The sequence below is a fragment of the Mercurialis annua genome, linkage group LG2 (assembly GCF_937616625.2).
Source record: "Mercurialis annua linkage group LG2, ddMerAnnu1.2, whole genome shotgun sequence".
In the NCBI taxonomy this organism is placed as follows: Eukaryota; Viridiplantae; Streptophyta; class Magnoliopsida; order Malpighiales; family Euphorbiaceae; genus Mercurialis; species Mercurialis annua.
In genome coordinates, this window is record NC_065571.1 from 52,308,676 (window position 1) to 52,318,522 (window position 9,847).

A 9,847-nucleotide genomic window follows, 5' to 3' on the forward strand; every position below is an offset into this window, starting at 1 on the left:
TAGGGAATGGGAGTGGTTGCTCCGAAACCCGTAGCAAGCCTAAAAACGTAAAATAATTTTTTTTGCAAATATAAATGTCATGCATGACGTAAGTAAACACGTGTCATGCAGAAGCACACATGCCAGGCACACATATCCTCTGGCAGTCACAATATAAATAACGCAGCAGGCGTAAAACGTTTAAAACTTTAAAACGTTAAAGTTATATTTATAGAAAACTATATATTACAGGCTGACTGACAAAATACTTATCTACTGCATCTCTAAGAGTAAAGTACTGTTTCTTTACATACTCAAAAATACAGACTTCTGGGAGTAGGATAGAAGTCCGTTGCTTCAAAGCGTCTTTATCCTGAAAGGAAATCTGTGAGGGGTCAGTATATTGGGATATACTGAGTGAGTTCATACATTTACTAATAAGTATTCAAATAAAACATAAAATCGTAATCAATCATATGCAGCCAAGTACAGGATCCGATTGAAACCTTAATCCTCAAACATACTAATAATCAACCGATCACCCCAATCATAAATATCAATCGCGAGTCCAACTCGCTGGTGGCCCAGCCACTAGATACGGGGACTTCCAGGCTACACCGTAGCCGAGTTCACTCTGCGTATCTAAATCATAACCCAATCGTAAATTTCATATTCATCATCAGCTCCCAGCTGAGTCATATCAAAACTGGTGATCACACAGTCCTATTGTCGCCCAATAGGTAGCACGTTCCATCGGATCAATACCGGTTTCAAATCAAACATATGCAATTCATAAAAAGAATTCGCATACCAAACATGAAATTCAAATACAAAGCAATATAAAATAATTGCTTAAATACTTTAAAAGCAAATCGTATAAACTCACTGAAAACGCTTATCCAAAAATACGTCGGGGCTTTAGAACGTCAAACTTCCCGAACTCCTGGTCCAGCTCCTTCTTGCCTTGCTGGATCTAAAACAAATTTCAAAACATTTGACTCACATCAGAATCCTATTCTAAGATTGACTCTAGACTCGAGATTCGACACGTTTTACTTTCATTAATCATCGTGCTTCTCATGTATATTCCGATAAACGGTATCAAGCTCGTTTATGGATAAAATATCATTTCAAAATCCATTCACGTTTAACCTCACTAGGCTAACTATTCGAGTTAATCGATAACTAATCGATTCTGACAATCCTACGCGAAATGGGGTAAGATTTGGAAGTAAAACGCCCGGGCGAACTGCTGTGCGAGAGCACGTCCCACTGTGCGTTCGCACAGCAGACTGTGCGTTCGCACAGTTGACTGTGCGTTCGCACAGTCTGTTCAGACTGTGCGATCGCACAGTCTTGCTGTGCGTTCGCACAGCTAAGCTGTGCTACGCACAGTACGGGTTTTTCAACCCCGGACCCGATTCCGACATGCTTTCAACGATCCGACATCCAAACGAAGCGTAAACGTGCCAAAAACACTAATTCTAAACTCTAAACGCTATAATCGAATCCAATAATCAATAAAACGATAAAATCGTTTCGTGGCATAAAACTTTGAATCGATATAACTCAAAATATAATCAACGAAACGGTAAAACGTCAAGCTTACCGTGATTCGCCTCGTGAATACGATCAATTCGAGTTATTAAACGTCGAAAATGGACGAGAAACAAAATCGAGCGAGGGAAACGGCGATGAACTGACGAGCGAGAGGAATGAAAGGAATGGAGTGTCTGGATCCTTCATCTGAAGGATTTTTATATATATCTGGCTAACTTGCACTTTGGTCCTTGAAACTTTTCAAAAGTTTCAATTTAGTCCATAACCTTTTCGTGTCCAAATTTTAAACAGTCTCTGATCGACTTGAAACTTTTACCATAAATACTATAAATTATTTCGCGGACTTTGGCGAAATAAAATTCCTTACGGGATTTATAAATTACTTTATATTAATTTCTAAAGTTAAATCCCCAATCCCGCTAATTGACTTATTAAAATTTATTCAAATTTCCCGATATAATTAAATTAAATTTTTCTTAATTTAATTTATCGGAATCACGACACGTGGCACGACATAATTATCTTAAAATATTTTGGGGTATTACATTCACCCCCCCTTAAAATAAATTCGTCCTCGAATTTAACGTTTAGCCACGTACCTTGAGTGAATAGATATGGGTATTTCTGCCTCATATCCTCTTCTGTCTCCCACGTACACTCTTCTACAGATTGACTTCTCCAAAGAACTTTCACCATTGGGATTCTCTTCGTTCGCAATTGTCGTATCTGTGTGTCGACAATCTGCACTGGTCGTTCTTCATATGTTAGTTCCTCGCTCACGTCCACCACTTGTGGTTGAATTATTCGAGAAGGATCAAGTACATATTTCCGAAGCATGGAAATATGAAAGACCGGATGAACTTGCGACATCTCCTGTGGCAAATCCAACTTGTAGGCAACTGAGCCTATGCGTTCTACGATCTGGTAAGGTCCGACATATCTCGGTGCCAATTTACCCTTCTTTCCAAAACGAATTACTCCCTTCATCGGTGATACTTTGAGAAACACGTAATCTCCGAGTTGAAATTCGATATCCTTCCTCTTGGGGTCCGCGTAACTCTTGTGTCGACTGGAAGCAGTAGTCAAACGCTGCTTTATCAATGGTACTTTTTCTGACGTAATCTGAATGATCTCTGTTCCAGTGAGCTTTCGTTCACCGACTTCGTCCCAACAGATAGGGGAACGACATTTTCGCCCGTATAATGCTTCGTAAGGAGCCATCTCAATGCTTGAATGATAGCTGTTGTTGTAGGCAAACTCGACTAGAGGTAGGTACGTATCCCAACTACCTCCAAAGTCTAATACGCAAAGTCGAAGCATATCTTCTAACATTTGAATCGTCCGTTCAGACTGACCGTCTGTCTGAGGGTGAAACGCAGTGCTGAAATTCAATCGCGTTCCCAGCGCGTCTTGTAAGCTCTTCCAGAAATGAGAGGTAAATACGGAACCTCTGTCGGAAACGATTGACACGGGAACTCCGTGTAGGCTCACAATCTTAGCGATATAAATCTCCGCTAACTTTGCTGCAGAATAAGTCGTCTTGATAGGAATGAAGTGCGCTGACTTCGTTAAACGATCCACGATTACCCAAATAGAATCAAAACCTTTCTGCGTCTTGGGTAATCCGATTACGAAATCCATCGTAATTTGCTCCCACTTCCACTCTGGAATGGGTAAGGGCTGAAGAAAACCGTATGGTCGCTGGTGCTCCAACTTGACTTGTTGACAAGTCGGGCATTTCGCCACGAACTTTGCGATATCTTTCTTCATTCCGCTCCACCAATACGTTGATTTGATGTCATGGTACATCTTCGTGGAACCAGGATGAACGCTATACCTCGTTCCATGAGTCTCTTCCATGATCTTCTGTCTTAAGTCTTCCACGTCTGGAACGCACATTCGATTACCATATTTCAACATTCCGTCGACGATACTGAAATCTTGACTCTTTTCTTGTTGAACTTCTTCAATTAAATGCTTCAACTGAGGGTCGTCTGCTTGTAACTCTTTGATCTGATCTATTAACGTCGATCGTATCGTTAACTGAGCCATTAGGTTCCCGAGAGATGAGATCTCAAACTCAACCCCTTGGCTAAACATCGTATAAATCTCGTTAATTAATGGTCTCCGCCATGTCGTAGTAATATGCGCGAGACTTCCTGCCGACTTCCTGCTCAATGCATCCGCCACTACATTGGCCTTGCCTGGATGGTATTGTATCGTACAATCGTAATCTTTTAGTAGCTCCATCCATCTCCGCTGTCTGAGGTTTAACTCTCGTTGGTCAAAAATATACTTGAGACTCTTATGATCTGTAAAGATCTCGCACGTAGCGCCGTATAAATAATGTCTCCAGATCTTTAGCGCAAAAATCACCGCTGCTAACTCTAGATCATGCGTGGGATAGTTCGTTTCGTGCTTCTTGAGCTGTCGCGATGCGTATGCAATCACTCGACCGTGTTGCATAAGAACACATCCTAGTCCAACTCTTGACGCGTCACAGTAAACTGTGAATCCTTCCGTTCCTTCTGGTAACGCTAAGACTGGTGCCGTCGTCAGACACTCTTTCAGTTTCAGAAAACTGAGTTCACACTGATCCGTCCAGCTGAACTTCGCGTTTTTCTGAGTTAGCTTCGTCAAAGGTACAGCGATCTTTGAAAAATCCTGTACAAATCTTCTGTAGTACCCTGCTAAACCTAGGAAACTTCTAACTTCCGTAACTGATTCAGGTCGTTTCCATTCTATCACAGCTTCGATCTTCTTTGGGTCAACCTTAATGCCGCTTTGTGAAACCACATGACCTAAGAAAGCCACTTCCGTTAGCCAAAATTCACATTTAGAGAATTTGGCGTAAAGCTGATGCTCTCTTAGCTTCTGTAGTACTATCCGCAGATGTTGAGCGTGCTCTTCTTCTGAACGTGAATAGATCAAAATATCGTCAATGAACACGATCACGAACTGATCCAAGTACGGTTTGAATATTCTATTCATTAAATCCATAAAGGCTGCTGGGGCGTTTGTTAATCCGAATGACATAACAAGGAATTCATAATGTCCGTATCGAGTTCGGAAAGCAGTCTTCTGAACATCATCATCGCGAATCTTTAGCTGATGATAACCTGATCTCAGATCAATCTTGGAAAAGTATTTCGCTCCTTGTAACTGGTCGAACAAATCGTCGATCCTAGGTAACAGATACTTATTCTTGATCGTTACCTTGTTCAGCTGTCGATAATCAATACATAATCGAAGCGATCCATCCTTCTTTTTCACAAATAGCACTGGTGCACCCCATGGGGATACACTCGGTCTGATGAAACCACGATCAAACAACTCTTCTAGCTGATCCTTAAGTTCCTTGAGCTCTGCTGGCGCCATTCGATAAGGTGGTATCGATATCGGCTTCGTGCCAGGAGCCAATTCGATACAGAACTCAATCTCGCGGTCTGGGGGTAATCCAGGTAATTCCTCTGGAAAAACGTCTGTATATTCTGACACAACTGGCACGTCACTTAAATTTATACTTTTCTTCTCCATGTCTCGTACTATCGCTAAAAATCCTTGACATCCCTTCTTCAACATACTACAGGCTTTAATAGCTGAAATAATACTTGCAGAAGATTCCATCCTATCACCCTGAATTGAAACTACTTCAATTCTAGGCGTGTTAAACGTTACCGTCTTCTTCCGGCAATCCACATTGGCATAGTGCTGAGCTAGCCAATCCATTCCTAATATGACATAAAAAGCTAATACTTCGAGTAAAATTAAGTCAACCAACAAATCTCGTCCTTGAACTTTCACAGGACAGGACGGATAAACGATACTAACTTCCACACTCTCGCCAACTGGGGTAGCTACGGACAAAGAATTCCTAAGGTACGCTGGTTGCACTCCTAATTTACTAGCAAAACTAGGCGAAACAAACGAATGCGTAGCGCCCGGATCAAATAAAATTAATGCGTCTTGAGAAGCGATAGAAAAGGTACCTTGCACCACCGCATTGGAAGCCTGAGCCTCCTGAGGATTCAGTGCAAAGACTCTGGCCTGACTCCCGCCAGCCTGCGAAGTCTGACCAGTACCGCGTCCTCCGCCATTTCTTCCTCCTCGATTTGCATAACCACGGCCTCTCTGGCCAGTGAAGGTACTTCCTGTCTGATCGTATCCTGATGCTGTCTGCTGTGCAGTCCTCTGCTGCTGATAAGAATGTTGTACTACAGTAGTCATCGAACCCTGAGGCATCTGCCTCGGACAATCTCTAGCAAAATGGCCTCGTTGACCACAGTTAAAACATGCTCCATTAGCAGTGTAGCACGCGCCATAGTGCCTCCTATTACAGTTCAGACATATAGGAACTCCGCCTCCCATGTCACTCATCGATCTGGCACTAAATCCAGTGCCTGAAGTACTGACTCTAGTTCCATATCGAGCTCTCTTATTTCTCTGCTGACGTGATGGAGGTCGAGAATAATTCCCAGCATATGATCGGGTAGGTGCGCTCTGTACGCTATGAAACGTATTATCTCTCACAGGTGCAACATTGGAAGGGTCAGGAATTCTTCCAAAACGAATCAGAGAAACTTCCATTTGCCTAGCACTATCAATCAGTTGCACTAGGGTTCTTCCGATATCAGACGTTAAACTCACAAATTCAGCTCCTAGACCCTCTACAAACCTCGAGTTCACTCTGACTGGGTCTGTAGTCAGGTCTGGTGCAAATCTACTCACCCTAGTAAACTCCGTCACATACTCTTGCACAGACCGATTGCCTCTACTCAGGGTCAACCACTGGCTACGATAACTTTCCGTCACCGCATATGGTAAAAAGTATTCCCTAAAGTGGTTTGCAAATTCAGCCCAGGTCATAGTATCCATGGTTGGCTGAATATGCTGCTGAAACCAATCTTTCGCAGGTCCTTTCAATGACATTTCTACCATAATGATGGTCTGTCTCTCATTAGCTTGCAGGCGTCGAGCATTACGTTCTACTTCTTCGAGGAAATCGAGAGCATCACCTGTATTGTCAAACTTAGTTGGCTTGAGGCGCATATAAGCCAAAACGATATCTCGATCAGTGAAAGCCACATTGCGTAACTGTTGCTGCTGTAGTTGCTCACGATGCATATTCTGCACCTCTGCCTGATTAGCTTGCATAGCCGCAATTCCAGTAAGAAACTGGTTCAGATCGAAACCCACAACATTAGGTTGCTGGACTTGCGCTTGCACTCCAGGTGCCTGCGCCTGGGCCTCTTGGCCACCACCTCCTCCACCCTGAACAGAAGACTCATCTTGAGCTTCTGGATGGACGTCATGCGCCCCTTCTATAATATTTCGTGCTGCAGCGGCAGCTCGCTCTACTTCTTGTCGTTGGTCAGACATCCTGACCAAGACAAACAGCGTTACTTAACCACATAATCGCAAACGCATAACGTAATAAACGCGCATCTCATCACAAGCGAACACACACGTAAGACAGACTCACATCCTAGAGGGAAGGCTGATAGTTTGAAAATCAAATGAATACGTAACAAAGACAAGACTCGAGTCCTATGTGCTGCAGTAGAATCCTAGGAAAACCAATCACTCTTCTAACGTAAGCAATGGTAACTGGACCATGCTCTGATACCAACATTGTCACGACCCAATCTCAGGGCCGAGACCGGCGCTAGGGAATGGGAGTGGTTGCTCCGAAACCCGTAGCAAGCCTAAAAACGTAAAATGATTTTTTTTGCAAATATAAATGTCATGCATGACGTAAATAAACATGTGTCATGCAGAAGCACACATGCCAGGCACACATATCCTCTGGCAGTCACAATATAAATAAAGCAGCAGGCGTAAAACGTTTAAAACTTTAAAACGTTAAAGTTATATTTACAGAAAACTATATATTACAGGCTGACTGACAAAATACTTATCTACTGCAGCTCTAAGAGTAAAGTACTGTTTCTTTACATACTCAAAAATACAGACTTCTGGGAGTAGGATAGAAGTCCGTTGCTTCAAAGCGCCTTTATCCTGAAAGGAAATCTGTGAGGGGTCAGTATATTGGGATATACTGAGTGAGTTCATACATTTACTAATAAGTATTCAAATAAAACATAAAATCGTAATCAATCATATGCAGCCAAGTACAGGATCCGATTGAAACCTTAATCCTCAAACATACTAATAATCAACCGATCACCCCAATCATAAATATCAATCGCGAGTCCAACTCGCTGGTGGCCCAGCCACTAGATACGGGGACTTCCAGGCTACACCGTAGCCGAGTTCACTCTGCGTATCTAAATCATAACCCAATCGTAAATTTCATATTCATCATCAGCTCCCAGCTGAGTCATATCAAAACTGGTGATCACACAGTCCTATTGTCGCCCAATAGGTAGCACGTTCCATCGGATCAATACCGGTTTCAAATCAAACATATGTAATTCATAAAAAGAATTCGCATACCAAACATGAAATTCAAATACAAAGCAATATAAAATAATTGCTTAAATACTTTAAAAGCAAATCGTATAAACTCACTGAAAACGCTTATCCAAAAATACGTCGGGGCTTTAGAACGTCAAACTTCCCGAACTCCTGGTCCAGCTCCTTCTTGTCTTGCTGGATCTAAAACAAATTTCAAAACATTTGACTCACATCAGAATCCTATTCTAAGATTGACTCTAGACTCAAGATTCGACACGTTTTACTTTCATTAATCATCGTGCTTCTCACGTATATTCCGATAAACGGTATCAAGCTCGTTTATGGATAAAATATCATTTCAAAATCCATTCACGTTTAACCTCACTAGGCTAACTATTCGAGTTAATCGATAACTAATCGATTCTGACAATCCTACGCGAAATGGGGTAAGATTTGGAAGTAAAACGCCCGGGCGAACTGCTGTGCGAGAGCACGTCCCACTGTGCGTTTGCACAGCAGACTGTGCGTTCGCACAGCAGACTGTGCGTTCGCACAGCAGACTGTGCGTTCGCACAGTCTGTTCAGACTGTGCGATCGCACAGTCTTGCTGTGCGTTCGCACAGCACCTGTGCGAACGCACAGGGTGCTGTGCGTTCGCACAGCTAAGCTGTGCTACGCACAGTACGGGTTTTTCAACCCCGGACCCGATTCCGACATGCTTTCAACGATCCGACATCCAAACGAAGCGTAAACGTGCCAAAAACACTAATTCTAAACTCTAAACGCTATAATCGAATCCAATAATCAATAAAACGATAAAATCGTTTCGTGGCATAAAACTTTGAATCGATATAACTCAAAATATAATCAACGAAACGGTAAAACGTCAAGCTTACCGTGATTCGCCTCGTGAATACGATCAATTCGAGTTATTAAACGTCGAAAATGGACGAGAAACGAAATCGAGCGACGGAAACGGCGATGAACTGACGAGCGAGAGGAATGAAAGGAATGGAGTGTCTGGATCCTTCATCTGAAGGATTTTTATATATATCTGGCTAACTTGCACTTTGGTCCTTGAAACTTTTCAAAAGTTTCAATTTAGTCCATAACCTATTCGTGTCCAAATTTTAAACAGTCTCTGATCGACTTGAAACTTTTACCATAAATACTATAAATTATTTCGCGGACTTTGGCGAAATAAAATTCCTTACGGGATTTATAAATTACTTTATATTAATTTCTAAAGTTAAATCCCCAAATCCCGCTAATTGACTTATTAAAATTTATTCAAATTTCCCGATATAATTAAATTAAATTTTTCTTAATTTAATTTATCGGAATCACGACACGTGGCACGACATAATTATCTTAAAATATTTTGGGGTATTACAATAAATTCCGGGCCACGGTCTAGCTTTTGACCGAAAATAAAGCGCACTCGAGAGGCAATCTCGAGAGGTTACGTGTTTTATTTTATTTATTTTATTTCTTTTCTTTTTATGCTTATTTAATTTTTATTTGTTTATTTATTTCCGTTTAATTCCGGGGTGAGTTTTTGTGTTTCTGCAGATATATTTCAAGATTTCAGGAGGTTCTCGTTCGGAACAGAGCTTTTCTCGAACGAGAAAGCCAAAAATTGGCCTTGGTCTCGTTCGAGAAAGAGCTTTCCCGTTCGAGACCCAGCCCTCAGTTCCACTTTTTTTCGAACGTGAATGGCTTGTCTCGTTCGGGACTAGGCAAATTTTGCCTTTGTCCCGTACGAGACAGACTATTCCCGTTCGAGACCCAGCCCTCAGCTTCCATTTTTTTCGAACGTGAATGGCTTGTCTCGTTCGGGACTAGGAAAATTTTGCCTTTGTCCCGTTCGGGAAAGACTATTCCCGTTCGA